Source organism: Salvelinus alpinus, chromosome 13 (assembly GCF_045679555.1).
Source record: "Salvelinus alpinus chromosome 13, SLU_Salpinus.1, whole genome shotgun sequence".
Classification (NCBI taxonomy): Eukaryota; Metazoa; Chordata; class Actinopteri; order Salmoniformes; family Salmonidae; genus Salvelinus; species Salvelinus alpinus.
In genome coordinates, this window is record NC_092098.1 from 9,312,965 (window position 1) to 9,318,964 (window position 6,000).

Here is a 6,000-nt window from a genome sequence, read left to right on the forward strand (position 1 = left end):
CTCTGAATGTAGGAATCTTGCTCTGATTTGTCATCCTGAGGTTCCCAAAGACTAAATGTAGCATAGTTTTGTTTGATAAAATCCATTTTTTATTCAAATGTAGGAACTGGGTTCTACAGTTTGAATCCCTGCTATCTCTGGACCCACACGCACCCTGTGTTTTTTCTGTAGGGAAGCTAATTATCAATCATGTATGACATTCCTGGATGAGTGTAAACGTGAATTTTTTATTACCATAGCATTTTTGTAAGTTCTCTATAGTTATGTACTTGAAAATGTATCAATTGACCAATTCGGCACTTTTGGGCAAACTCCTGGCAGACTTGATACAAAATATAGTGTAGTAATGTAATGCTTCACTGGATCAGTCTGAAACGTTGCACACACACTGCTGCCATCTGATGGCCAAAATCTGTATTACAGCTAAACTCCTATCTGATTGTATGGCCTTTCTCTTGCATTTCAAAGATGATGTAACAATTATATTATTATTAACAATTGTATTATCTTTTACCAGGTCTAATGTGTTATATTCTCCTACATACATTTTACATTTCCACAAACTTCAAAGTGTTTCCTTTTAAATGGTATCAAGAATACGCATATCCTTGCTTCAGGTCCTGAGCTACAGACAGTTAGATTTGGGTATGTCATTTTAGGCTGAAATTGAAAAAAAGGGTCCGATCCTTAAATTAACTAGTTATTACCAGTTGGCAGGGTGTTCAAGTGGATTTTTCCTAGATGTGGTAAATTCCCCCTTCCCACTTGGTAATGAACGCACCATTAATTGCACCGCTAACCATCCACTGTAGATCCGTATCATACCAATCATTGGAAGCACAACACCTAGACCTAAACTTTAACATATTGTGGGGTGTTGTACAATCAAATCAAATCAAATGTATTTATATAGCCCTTCGTACATCAGCGGATTTCTCAAAGTGCTGTACAGAAACCCAGCCTAAAACCCCAAACAGCAAGCAATGCAGGTGTAGAAGCACGGTGGCTAGGAAAAACTCCCTAGATGTATACAATGTATTGATTCAATCGATAAAAACAAAAAACATATATATTTTTTAAACAGCTTAGTGCCCGATCTAGTGCCTGTTTTTTTCCTTCATTATTTACTATTTACTACTTGAAGAGAGGCACTTACTCTAGTCATTTTTGTTTTAACCTGTTGATATGGGGAAATATTTTTTTTATGAAGTGGAACATATGGCAGGTCACACAGGATGCCTGTCTTGCTGTGGCAGGGCTCGCTGGGCATCCTGTGTCCTGTTAGGACCCAGGCCACCCCTTTTCTATTGTTTATTGTCAAGTTTGAAAGTTGTCACTGTGTTGATGTTGTTGTCTTTGTAAATGGAAAATAAACAAGTATAACTACAAAAAGTTGAACATGTGCTCTTTATGACCGAATGTTAAAATCAGGTGAAATCAAACAGATTTTTTTTTACCCACCGTCACAATTGAAATTATATCACTGCCAAATGTTTGGCTTGTTGGCCCAAAGAAATATCTCAATTGATCAATATGTAAAGATTAATTTAAGAAGCCGAATAAGTAACCACTTTGGCCACTCTGTAGACTTGATGTCACAGCCATGGATTTTTCTGGAATATTGTCAGGCATTACATGATGAAAAATATTCTACATGTATTTGAAATACATTTAATTTTGAATAAAAACCTATAAACATGATATTCAACTGCTCCTCCTTTAGGAATATGATTTCCCTTCAACGTCATGCTTCAATCAAGTGAACCAACTGCTATTTTCTTCACATCTTACACAAGCATGAACTAATGCTGACATTTCCAAGCTGTTTGTAACGGTGGAAAACGAATTTACAAAAGTCCTAAGATCAATGTGGGAAACAAAGGCATGTGAAAAGCTTTCAAAAGATGACTGCCTATATACAATCCTCTGACAGCTTTGAGGTTTTTGCTTTGCAAGTAAACATCATTATCTCTTTTGAAAGTGTTGGCTGTTTTTCTGTAAAAGAGAAAATAAATAACTACACATTTACTGTGGCCTCATACAACATAATAGCCACAAAAACATTTATGACAGAGCACAATGGGAGCTGATTGCAAAAAACATCAAGAAGCAAGTAAATGTTCCTGAGTGATGAAAACAGGTCATATAACAGCAGACACGTCAGAGAAGACAATGATACATTCTGGCAATTGCTGTCAACGAGACAGAGGCAAGAAGAATTGAGCTCAGTTGAGATTAAATCAGAGATTATAAATCAAGAGAAATGGAATCAAGATGAAAACAGTAGCTTTTCAAATTAACAGTCTCTAATGTAGCGCAACAATGGACACAAATCAAAAGCTCTTTAGTTGTCGGTTTGATATTGAAGAGGATGTGTTTGTGCCTGGTCAATGCACAAGGCCGTGGAAGCCTCTATTTAAACCAAGCTGGTGAAACGGAAAGGAGAAGGAGAGATGGGAAGTGATAGAATCCTGGGAGACCTTCTGGTGTGACAAATGAAGCTATGAGACTCCTGACGTGACAAATGAATAGGGTGCAATATGTCAAAATGCTCCAGTAAAATTCAGTGGCCCATTTTTTATGTGGCTCTTGTCTGCAGCCTAAGCGGCATGAAAGAGTCGATCCTTGATCAAATGGATATGAGGATCCATTTTTCATCCTTAAAAATATTTCAGGACGACCACAGGCAGTTATTAAGGAGATTGCCAAATGCCTTTTCCGTCTGTGTCACTCTCCTCCCTCTCTTGTCTTTTCCTGGGATCCTCCCCCACTGGGCTCAAATGTCAGTTCAACGTCTAGTTTTGATGGTTGAGTTGTCAACTCACGTGAATCCAATCACCCTGCAATTGGATTGAGGTGATAGTTGGCTGAAAAAAAAGACAAAATTCCCTTCCGTTGAGGACTTTTTTGCAAATCCAATCAGTTTCCCACGTCGATTCAACGTCATCACATCGAATAACTTGGTTGAAATGACGTGCAAACAACATTGACTCAATCAGCTTTTGCCCAGTGGGTCCCTTCTGCCTCAGTGGAGTGAATTAGTAAGAAGAGAGCACTAATAAAAGACTGGCCAGGCGGAGCTGGCTGATTGAATTAGCGGAGATACCGTCCCCTGGCTAATCTGGAACGCTATCTCCCGGACAGTGCATTAGGAGCATTAACTCTGCTGCACTGGAGCGTGTGCTGCTGCTACCTGCCTCCCTGTCCCATCTCTAAATCTGGCCCCCTCCCCCAGTTCCAGCTGATATGATCCATTACTGTCAGCCTCGTCTCCTCCTAATTGCCGTAGATAGGAGATTGCTGCTGCTGGTAGAAGAGAAAACTTGCAGCCCCCTCCATTTATTTTAGCACCCTGATATAGGGACCATAATTGGAAGGCTAAAAGCAGATCTCAGCAACAGCCTCTCTGCTCCCCTACACCTGTAACAACATGAGTGCACTAAATTTACCCAGAAAGCATTCTCTGCGCGCGTGTACCTTTCATTCATCTCGACTCTCAGGTTCAATGCAAGTGTTGAGATGACGAGTCGTGACTTGAGATGGCAATTCTTGTAGGCGGAGGCAACAGCTTATGACTGCGTGGTATAAGGTTGGCAGGTTGTGTGCATGTGTTTGCGTGTAAAAAGGGCGATTGGGACGGTGGGGCTGGAGTGGGAGAGAAATCCGGTGTCGATTCGTCGCCGCTCTGAAAGGTTGCAGAAACCAGTGCCATACCACATCTAGAAATGTGAAGTGGAGCAGAGGTCAGAAAGATAGACTTTTGATAAGAACTCCGAGCACCTTTTCAATCTCTCTTTCCTCTACCCTGACCCCCTTGCTATTCCATCGTGAACTGAAAGGTCCAGCTAACCTCTCTGGCATTGTATACAGGTCAGCCTTGATGGGTTCTGACTTTTAGATATTAATTATACTTGTTCGTGTCACTGAGGGGAGAGAGGAATGTATAACGTCAATCAATTATGTCAGGATATGTTAATGTTAGCCATCAGGGATCCTATGGGAGGAGAAGAGACACAGTCTGGTACCAGTCACCATGACAGCCGTGTGCTGGGGAGCAGTGAGCAATTTGGGGCAGAGGTCAGGTTAGATGAAGTGAGGAAGAACATATGTCACTAATCTTCTGGTTAGCAACAGAATTGTATTGGCTGTTCAGATGTGTAAGGAGGGGCTCAGCATAGGAGAAAGGGTTAAATACCAATGCTTGTGTGACTATGTTCTTTGTCTGTGCAGCTGTATGACCCAATGGGTGAATAAACTTGGTTTGAGCTTCACTAATCGTCCGTGGAATTTTATAGGGTTCATTTAGAACCTAACAGCATACAGTACAGTGTGCCTGCAGTGTGTTGAGGTTAAACAGAGCAGAGCAGGGAGAGCGTTGTTTCTGTCTCAGCCCTGGCAACATAACACTGAGGTACCAACCCACATGACATCATCCGCACGCACGCACGCACGCACGCACGCACACACACACACACACACACACACACACACACACACACACACACACACACACACACACACACACACACACACACACACACACACACACACACACACACACACAGTCTGACATGTCTCCTTACAACACACACTGAAACACACAGACACAGATGCACACATGCACAATCCCTTAGAAATCTCTCCTGACAAAAGCAAATACTCTCATTCCATAACACGAAGCCATTGTAATCTTGCTCACCCCCTCGTCGTGCGTACTGATGCCGTCCGCCTTGACCTCTCCGCGTTATTTATTCCCAGTATCAGTGTTTATTTATTCACAGAGGCCGTGTAAGTGATCAGGGTGTCCGTGGCGACTCACGGTGACAAGCAGTGCCGGGTGATATCCAGCCTATTAACTTGTTGACACTTTGGGGTCAGGCTGACGCTGGGCTAATGTCGAGTGTGACAGAGCGGAACCTCTTCATTATCCCACTGTAATGTTCTCATTGCTGAGGGCTTGCTCACTCTCTCATTCCTCTCTTTTTTCCCTCTCTCCCTCTGTCTCTCTCTGGCTCAACCTCTCAGTCTCTCTCTCTCATCTTGCCCCTCCATCTCTTGGAGCGTCCGGGTACTCTTTTTTTTTAACAATCTTTTTCCACTTTCCCTCTTTTCTGTCGATCCCAGCTTTTTTCCTCTCTCCATCCCTCTCTTATTTCATCACCTCTCACTCACCTACTTGCCCTCTTTTTTCTTATTCTCATTTGGCTCTGCCTTGAGATGGTCCCATCAGTCTGCTCTATCCCCTTTCTATTATTTGTACATCTTCTTCCCATCTCTCCTCCTGGCCTGACACCCTCCCTATTTGTCTGCAATTTTCTCTCTCTCTCTCTCTCTCTCTCTCTCTCTCTCTCTCTCTCTCTCTCTCTCTCTCTCTCTCTCTCTCTCTCTCTCTCTCTCTCTCTCTCTCTCTCTCTCTCTCTCTCTCTCTCTCTCTCTCTCTCTCTCTCTCTCTCTCTCTCTCTCTCTCTCTCTCTCTCTCTCTCTCTCTCTCTCTCTCTCTCTCTCTCTCTCTCTCTCTCTCTCTCTCTCTCTCTCTCTCTCCTTGTTGCGACACAAACCACTCACTTAGAGGTTTGATAACAGACTCACCGGCTGCATGCAGTGGAGACTATGGAGAGAGTTAACAACAGCCGAATCATAATGCGTTACAAGCACAATGAGTAATACTGAACTGCCAGGAGAAATCTCTCTCCCTCTCCTCCTTCGTCATCTTGTCACTTGTTCTCTCTTACTGTACCTCCTGAATGATGCTGGCGTGCATGCATATAATGTACACTTAATTCATTTTTTTAACTTTTTTTGTAAAACTGCATGTAAAAGTTTGGTGCAGTTCTCCTTATTATTATATTGAAAGGAAGTATGGAGGTTGAGTGTGAGAGAGAGAGAGAGAGAGAGAGAGAGTGGTGGTAGTTCAGTTTATCATAGAAGAAAGACCTTGATGTTGGCAGGTAGAAGGTGATGAAAATGTCATGCATGAGTGCTATTGTCGTGGGATGTTGT